The sequence below is a fragment of the Ziziphus jujuba genome, chromosome 11 (assembly GCF_031755915.1).
Source record: "Ziziphus jujuba cultivar Dongzao chromosome 11, ASM3175591v1".
NCBI lineage: Eukaryota > Viridiplantae > Streptophyta > Magnoliopsida > Rosales > Rhamnaceae > Ziziphus > Ziziphus jujuba.
Window position 1 is genome coordinate 2,822,403 of NC_083389.1, and position 10,093 is coordinate 2,832,495.

At 35.2% G+C, this 10,093-nt stretch overlaps 2 pseudogenes; one reads left to right on the forward strand and one right to left on the reverse strand.

Annotated features, from left to right (window-relative positions):
• Positions 1-1,959, reverse strand: LOC132799916 (protein Ycf2-like; annotated as a pseudogene).
• Positions 1,960-2,100: 141 nt separating this feature from the next.
• On the forward strand, positions 2,101-3,606 carry LOC132799984 (large ribosomal subunit protein uL2cz/uL2cy-like; annotated as a pseudogene).
• The last annotated feature ends 6,487 nt before the right edge of the window (positions 3,607-10,093 follow it).

The following is a 10,093-nucleotide window of genomic DNA, read 5'->3' on the forward strand; positions in this document are numbered from 1 at the left end:
TCATCTAGGATTCCCAAGAAATTCTTCGATTTCTTCTGGAAGCATATGATTATTCATTTGCTTCTCACGTTCCATGAATAGCCGAGACATTGAGGAATATCTAGAAAGGCATTTGGGGAATCTGTCTGATTCTATCTCTGTTCGTTTCGTTGAAGAAAGGAAGGATCCCAAATAATCGATCTTTCTTTTAGTTGTTGAATCTCTCTTTGATTGATCAATGTATGATATTCTGAATCCTCATTACTAATGGAATTGAAATGATCTCTGGATTGATCAGAAGATCCTTTCAATTGGCTAGAATCCGTTACTTGAACAATACTAGATCTTGTGGAATCATATTAAATATTGACCATACATTCTCTACCTTGCTAAAAAATAGATCCTTGTTTACCAACCACACATTATCTAACCAAATCTAATTCTCTCTCGATATGTTCCTCAAAAAATTTGATTTCTACGGATTCTTCCCCCAACTAAAGAAGAGATCTTGGTGGAATTGCCACATATGAAATTGATGACAATTTTGCAAAGAAATAGCCCACTTGTTTCTCGAGAGGAGATGGGAAACATCCTCAATATCATTTGATTGAATAGTTGACCCAGCTCCTTGTTGTTTGAAGAACCCTCCGCTTCAGTTGGTATTTTTTCATGAAAAGCAAACATGGGATAAGAAATCCAGTATTTCACTGAGATTTTGAATAGCTGTCCCGAAGTCAAGTTGATTATGTTTTGCCTCTTCGTCAGAGAAAGATGATCAAACAATTCCTAATAATGGTCCTTGCGGATCGGATCATCCATAGAATATACAAAAATAAACTCTAGATATTTGATATCTTTCTTTTTAAATTAGATCTCAATTACAGCGACGGTTTCATTAGATATCTTACAACTAGAATCCCTATTTTTTCTGATCCAATTCCTCCATAACTGCAAACCCCAGTTAGATTCATGCATGATACACCTTTTAGTTTTTGGGAGAACCCAAGTACTCTTTTTCGGATCCAGGAAATAGCTCTTAAAGATATTTTTTCCTTTTGGAAGATATAGGAGCGAAACAATCAACCTATTGATATTGGAAGACCCAAAAGATTCTTCCAACGCATCATTTATGGATCTAATGAAATTCATAGGTATAGGAAGAAGCCCTATCAAATAGAGATTTTTTCTTTCGACCATGTTTCGATTGTTAATAGATATATAAGGACCGCTACTACAATTAGTACTACACCCTTAATCGTGAAATATCGATAGCTTGTTGAACCCTTTAAATGTAAATTACGTGAAAGTAGGATACTCCAAATTTGAAAGTCCAAGAGTCTTATAAAGCATTCTTAATGGAAAAAAATGTGAATGAAAGATCCCACTGAATTGAATAGGGTCCATGAATCTAAGAAATAATGAGAATTCTTGATCTCTCTTAATACCTCTCTAATTCAAAAATCCAGGATTTGAATTGATGTCCTTTCTTTGAGTCCTCCTAAATTGCATTGATTTATCCTAAAGATTTCATTTGAATTGGAATTTGGTTATTCACCATGTAAGAGGATCCCCGCTAAGCATCCATGATTGAATGGTTAAAGCGCCCAACTTATAATTGGCGAATTCGTTGGTTCAATTCCTACTGGATGCATGCCAATGGGACACTCCAATAAAATAGGTCTATTGGAATTGGCTTTGTATCAATGGAATCTCATCATCCATACATAACAAATTGGTGTGGTATATTCATATCATAACATATGAACAGTAAGAACTAGCATTTTTATTGAGAATATAACTCATAGGGAAGAAAATAGATTTATGGATGGAATCAAATATGCAGTATTTACAGACAAAAGCATTCAGTTATTGTTGAAAAATCAATATACTTCTAATGTCAAATGAGGATCAACTAGGACAGAAATAAAGCATTGGGTTGAACTCTTCTTTGGTGTCAAGGTAATAGCTATGAATAGTCATCGACTCCAAGGAAAGGGTAGAAGAATGGGACCTATTATGGGACATACAATGCATTACAGACATATGATCATGACATTTCAACCGGGTTATTCTATTCCACTTGTTAGAAAGAAAATAACTTAAATCAAAATACTTTATAGCATGGTGATACATTTATACAAAACTTCTACCCTGAGCACAGACAAAGGAGCCTTAGATAGTCAAGTGAAATCCAATCCATGAAATAATTTGATCTATGGGCAGCATCATTGTGGTAAAGGTCGTAATGCCAAAGGAATCATTACCGCAGGGCATAGAAAGGGAGGTCATAAGTGTCTATATTGTAAAATCGATTTTTGACGGAATGAAAAAGACATATATGGTAGAATCGTAACTCTATAATACAATCCTAATTGAAATGCGTACATTTGTCTCATACACTATAGGGGATGGTGAGAAAAGATATATTTTACATGCCAGAGGGGCTATAATTGGAGATACCATTGTTTCTGGTACAGAAGTTTGTATAAAAATGGGAAATGCCCTACCTTTGAGTGCTATTTGAACTATTGATTTGCATAATTGGAAGTAACCAATTAGGTTTACGACGAAACCTATAAATCGATCACTGATCTAATTTGAGTACCTCTACAAGATAGACCTCAATAGAAAACTGAAGAGTAACGGCAACAAGTGATTGAGTTCAGTAGTTCCTCATATAAAATTATTGACTCTAGAGATATAGTAATATGGAGAAGACAGAATTGTTTCAAGCACCGACAGAACCAGAAGCGCCCCTTGTTTCCAATAGAGAAGGATGGGTTATGCACATTTGATGGTCAGAGGCGAATTGAAAGCTAAACAGTGGTAATTCTAAGGATTCTTGAGGGAAAAATAGAGATGTTTCCTATGTTACCCGTAATATGTGGAAGTATCGATGTAATTTCATAAAGTCATTCGGTCTGAATGCTACATGAAGAACATAAGCCAGATGAAAGAATAGGAAGACCTAGGATGTAAAATACCATAACATGAGTGATTCGGCAGATTTTGATTCCTATATATCCACTCATATGATACTTCATTATATGATACATATAAGAATTATACGATATATATAAGATCCATCTATATAGATATCATCATCTACATCCAGAAAGCCGTATGCTTTGGAAGAAGCTTGTACAGTTTGGGAAGTGTTTGATTGATCAAAACGAAGAATCTACTTCAATCGATATGCCCTTAGGCACGGCCGTACATAACATAGAAATCATACTTGGAAAGGGTAGACAATTAGCTAGAGCAGTAGGTGCTATAGCGAAACTGATTCCCAATGACGGGAAATCGGCCACATTCAAATTACCTTATGGGGAGGTCTGTTTAATACCCAAAAACTACTCAGCAATAGTCGGACAAGTGGGGAATGTTGGGGTGAACCAGAAAAGTTTGGGTAGAGCCGAATCAAAATGTTGGCCAAGTAAGCATCCTGTATTAAGAGGAGTAGTTATGAATCCCGTAGACCATCCCCATGGGGGTGGTGAAGGGAAGGCCCCAATTGGTAGAAAAAAACCCGCAAACCCTTGGGGTTATCCTACACTTGGAATAAGAAGAAGTAGAAAAAGGAATAAATATAGTGATAATTTGATTCTTCATCATCGTAGTAAATAGAATTTGTTTCTTCATCTTTACAAACAAAAACTAATAATAATAATAAGAGCAATTAATTGTGACACGTTCACTAAAAAAAAATCCTTTTGTAGTGAATCATTTATTAAGGAAAATAAATATGCTTAACAAAAAGCAGAAAAAGAAATAATAGTCACTTGGTCCTGAGCGTCTACCATTATACCAATAATGATTGGGCATACTATTGCTATCCCTAATGGAAAGGAGCATTTGCCAATTTATATAATAGATCGTATGGTAGGACATAAATTGGGAGAATTTTCACCTACTTTAAGTTTCCGAGGACATGCAAAAAATGATAATAAATCTCATCGTTAATCATTTTTTAATAAACAAAAAAAGTGAATATAGATACTTATTGTTCATCAGTTAGAGGTAAACCTTATGAGAAAGAAGAAAAAGATGGACCGATATATCAAAGAATAAGCTATAGGTGAATTTATAGATATGTCTGCTCACAAAGTGGGAAGAGTAATTGATCAGATTCATGGGCGTTCTTATGAAGAAACACTTTTGATACTCAAACTCACGCCCTATCGAGCATGTTCTCCCATTTTAAAATTGGTTTCTTTTGCAGCAACAAATGCTAATCACAATAGAGGTTTGACCAAAGCAAAGTTAAAAATTAGTAAAGCGGAAGTGAACAAAGGCATTATTGTGAAAAAATCAAACCTCGAGCCTGGGGACGAGGTTATCCAATAAAAAGACCCACTTGTCATATAACTATTGTACTGAAACATACAGCTGTACATTATTATACAAACTATTTAAATAACAAAATTGTCTTTGAAGAATTTGAAGGTTAAATGACAAATATTTTATATAATAAAAAACACAAATAAAATATGCCATATTATGCTTAAAAAAAGATCGATGAATAAAAAAAAGAAGTACATTGATATGACATGTCATGATATGTATTGTAATGGGGGATTATGGGACAAAAAATAAATCACTTGGTTTTAGACTTGGCGCAACCCAAGGTCATCATTCTCTTTGGTTTGCACAACCAAAAAATTATTCGGAGGATCTACAAGAAGATCAAAAAATACGAAACTGCATCAAGAATTATGTGGAAAAAAATATGAAAATATCTTCTAGTGTTTAGGGAATTTCATGTATAGAAATTCAAAAATGAATCGAAGAATTAAAGATGACTGTACAAAAAGAACTTAATTATGTGAACCGAAAACTCAACATTGTTATTACAAGAATTGAAAACCCTTATGGAAACCCTAATATTCTTGCGGAATTTATGGCCAGACAATTAAAAAATAGAGTTTCATTTCATAAAGCAATAAAAAAAAGCTATTGAATTAACTGAGCAGGCGGGTACAAAAGGAATTCAAGTACAAATTGCAGGGCGTATCGATGGAAAAGAAATTGCACGTATCGAATGGATCAGAGAAGGAAGGGTCCCTCTACAAACCATTCGAGCTAAAGTTGATTATTGTTCCTATACGGTTCGAACCATTTATAGGGTATTAGGCATCAAAATTTGGATATTTATAGAAGAGGAATAATAGGCCTTTACTTGACTTATCTTTAGTTCTATTTTATCCACCCAGTAATAGAACGAAAAATGACAAATTCTTTCATTCTTTTTCTCTTAACTCAAAACAAAAATGAACAATTCTATAAGGTTGAATAAAAATTCGATTAATCATTTGATATAATTGCTATGCTTAGTGTGCGACTCTTTGATTTTTTTAGGACTAGGATTCAAAATAAAGAAAGAAGTGCCAGCCCATAGTATGAACAAATAACTATTATAGAACTAATATTGATATAGAAGTAATATAGAACTAATAACCAGCTCATCGTTTTGCATTATCTGGATATAAAAAATCGGTCAAGATATGATATATTGGTCATATCAATGTAGCAACTGAAATCTTTTTTGCATAAACAAACAACAAAAAAGAAAAAACTAATCTGAGTCCGAGTTGTAGGGAAAAGAACTATGCAGATAAATGGAAGGATGAGAGAAAGAGCAAAAATTATATATATTAATGATATATGATTCCAATATGTAAGAACAAATCAAATTTCGCTAGGGGCTCTGTTGTAGAAGTCAGACTTAACCACTAATAGAGAAGCGATGGGAACAATAGAACCTGTGAATACATAAGATTATATTGAAAATGAATCTTAATGATTCATTGTGTATGATGGCGGAACGAACCAGAAACCAATTCATTTATTCTGAAAGGTCGTGTCATAGACTAATCCTACAACTAAATATTGAAAGAGTAACTATCCAACCGCCAAAATTCTTATTTTATTGGATTTCTAAATTTTAGCCGATCAGATATGATAAAAAGAAGCAAAACAAAATAAAGATTCGTTATAACCTTATAACAAGATGACTTTATCTATACTGTTATCTCTAAATGTATCACTAAATAAAAATTCTCTATAAATTGAATCCATGTTTAGTTATATATCAAAACAAGATATACAAATTTCTAGTAGATTAGATGAAATTTCAAAAAAACTCATGAATCAATATATTTTTTCAGTACATTATTCATTAAATACATAAATATAAATACATAGATATTTTTTTTAATCTTTTCAATCGCGAGGAGCTGGATAAGAAGAAACTCTCATGGTCAATTCTATAGTAGAGATGGAATTAATAAACAACCATCAACTATAACCCCAAAACAACCAGATTCCATGAACATCATAGAGGAAGAATGAAAGGAATATCTTATCGAGGTAATCGTATTTGCTTCGGTAGATATGCTCTTCTAGCCTTTGAACCCGCTTGGATCACATCTCAACAAATTGAAGTTGATCGATGAGTAATGACACGAAATGTCCGCCGCAGTAGGAAAGTATGGGTACGTATATTTCCAGATAGATCAGTTACAACAAGACCTATGGAAACCCGTATGGGTTCGAGGAAAGGATCTCCCGAATATTGGGTAGCTGTCGTCAAACCTGGTAGAATACTTTATGAAATGAGCAGAGTAGTAGAAAATATAGGCAGAAGGGCTATTTCACTAGCGGCATAAAAAATGCCTATACGAACTCAATTCATTATTTCGGTATGGGAACGTAAAACCAAAAGAAAAGGTTTTTCGAATGAAAAAAAAAATTTGTCGGTTTCCTTTTTTGTTTTGAACAAACAACATTTCCTTTTTTTTTTTTTTACTTCACCCTTTGTGTTAATTGAAAAAACAAATAAAAATATGAGTCAACTGTTGAAATGTGGTGATCTTGCCACAATGTGCAAGGTAGTTTGGTTACACTTGCACTCTTTGTTTTGCAACATCAAAGACCAAACATTATTTATGTTTATGCATTTTATTTTATCTTGTAATGTTTAAGAACAAAATTTTTTTTTTTTTTTGTAATGCCCTAAGCTCATTAACTAAAAAGCTTAGGGCCTTTTTGTCTAGTTGCTGGAATTGTATTTCAAGCAACATAAGTCCACTTCCTTGGTTTCCGTTTGATGAAGCTTTGGGATTTGAATCTGAATTTTAGATATAATAAACTAGAAACGTAGAGGAACCAGCAGCAAAAAGAATGGCCCAATTTGGAGCTGGGAAGGCTGAGTTAAGCCCTAAACAATCTGACCCTTGTGCAGTTTTGTTGCCCAGAAATCTGGACAAAACTGGCTCGGGTTTGATTATTTTTGGATGGGTAAATGGACTTTTTTTTTCTGATTTTTTGCTATAACATAGTTTAATATTCGAAAAGGCTTCCCTCCAAGTTTCAAGTCAAATGGAGCTGGTTTTCAAATTCAAAGACCTCAGACAAGCTGAACTGCCCATTAAAGAAGGTTTCTTGCATGCCCAGCACATTGATTAGAGTTAGTTGAGGTAGTTTGGCTTGGTTGGTTACTTTTAATGCTTTTGTATTTATTGATCAATATGGCAACATGTCTTATTGTCTTTTTGATGTATTTAAAAGTATGAAAATTTTAATGAAAACGTTGAGGAAGTAACATTAAAAAAAAAAAACATATTTTAAAAAAACAACAATTTTGGCTCTCTCTGTCTCTCTCTCTCTCAACTACTACATTTGTTTTCTTCTTCTTCCCAAAAGCTAACAACCTTCAAAATAACCCCAAACCTCCATTAAAACCAGAAACAAAACCTTAACAAACCCAAAAAACAAAATCAAGAACCAAGAACCAACAACAATCATTCTTGACTAACACCTTGAATGATTGTGCTCAAAGGTACAACAACATAAACCTACACCAAATTCCATCATGGTATCACAGCATAGTGTAATTTTTTAGGACCTTGTGAGCTTTCAACCTAGACCATTTTATTTGTGAGAGTATCCCCCACCTAAAGCCTTCCAACCGAAACCAAAAACCTCCCAAAAAGGATAGTTGAAACTCACCAAAACACCACCACCCGAGAGCTTGTTCTTGTGTCCATTTTTTTCAAAACTTTTCAAAAACCATTTTTTCAAATGGCCTCACAATCCTTTACAAACCCAACGCCACCTAAGTTTGAAGGCCAAAACTATTCCATTTGGAGTATAAAAATGAAAGCCTACCTTCAAGCCTTTGGTTTATGGGAAGTCATAGAAGAAGGTTATGTAGTAGAAAAGTTGAGAGCTAATGCAACCCAAGCACAAAGAAATGCACATGAGGCCGAAGTTGCCAAGGGGTTCAAGGCCCTCACTGCCTTGCACTCCTCCATGAGTGATTCCATTTTTACAAGGATAATGTCATGCACAAGTGCTAGAGAGGTTTGGATAAAGCTTCAAGAGGAGTTCCATGGAAATACTCAAACTCAGCAAATGGAAGTTTTAAACATAAGAAGAGAGTTTGAGACCTTGAAGATGAAAGAGAATGAGCTTGTCAAGGATTTCACGGAAAGGATGCTCAAAGTGGGAAATCAAATTCAGGTCCTTGGTGAGCAATTGACCGACCAAAGTGTAGTAGAGAAAGTATTGGTGAGCTTACCCAAAAGGTTTGAAGCTAAGATTTCCTCCTTTGAAGAATATAGAAATCTTAGTGAAATAGCCTTGAGTGAGCTCATCAATGCTCTTCAAGCAACTGAACAAAGGAGAGCCATTAGAAAGGAAGAGACCATAGAGAGTGCATTCTATGGTGGCCACGACAACAAAAAGAAGAATAAAGGAAGGAAGAGCAACAACACCAACCAAACCGGTTTTACAACCAACAACAGCACAAACAACAACAAAAGTGGATGGAATCAACAACAACAACAACAAAGCCATCCAAACCAAGGAGGGCATCCACCTTGCCCTCATTGCAAGAAGCTTGGACATCCACCATCCAAGTGCTTTTGGAGGCCGGATGCATCTTGTGAAAGATGTGGAGGAAAATGCCACATTGCCAAAGTATGCAAGCAAAGGAGACAACAAGCCAATGTGGTTAATGAAGAAGCCAAGAACCTATTTGTGGCCACATGCCTTAAGGCCACAAGTAGTGGTCTCGGTTGGCTTGTTCATAGTGGTTGCTCACACCACATGAGTTTCCAAAAGGATGGTTTTATGGAGCTTGACCGAAACTACAAAACCAAAGTGAAGATTGGTGATGGCCGGTTCATGGAAGTAGAAGGCAAAGGAGATATGTGCTTGAACACCAAAGAAGGTACCAAAATTATAAAAGATGTGCTATATGTTCCTAGTTTGTGTGAAAACTTGTTTAATGTAGCACAATTGGTAGGAAGAGGCTTTGCTTTGCTTGTGGTAATGAGTTGTTTAAGGTATCATTCAAGGACAAAAGCTATAGATTGGACCTAGTTAAGAATGAACAAGCCTTAAAAACCAAGGTGGAGTCCATTTCTCAACTTTGGCATAAAAGGCTTGGGCATTCTAGCTATGGTGCCATGAAAAACACCAATGCCATTGTGAAGGACATGCCAAAGATTGAGGAGATGAGAAGCCTATATGATGTATGCCAACTAGGGAAATCCACATGGCTTCCATTCCCTAAAGCCGGTTCATGGAGAGCTAAGGAGAAGCTTGAGCTAGTCCATTCGGATGTGTGTGGACCGATGAGTTTGTCATCAATTAGAGGTTGTAAGTACTTCCTAACCTTCATTGATGACTACTCAAGGATGTGTTGGGTATATTTTCTAACAATCAAGTCACAAGTGCTTCAGAGGTTCATGGAATTCAAGAAGATGGTGGAAACCCAAAGCAATGCAAAGATGTAGTGCTTAAGAACCAACAATGGTGGAGGATTGTTGCAAAGAAAATGGAATGGTGCATCAATTCACAACACCATACACACCACAACAAAATGGTGTTTGTGAGAGGAAAAATAGGACCTTGATGGAGATGGCAAGGTGCATGATACATGAGAAGAACATGCCAAAGAAGTTTTGGGCCGAAGCCATATACACAGCTAGCTACATCCAAAACCAAGCATACACCAAAGCCAATGAGTCCAAGACACCCTATCAGATATGGTATGGAGAAAAACCATCTTTGTACAACATAAAAATCTTTGGAAGTGTTTGTTTTC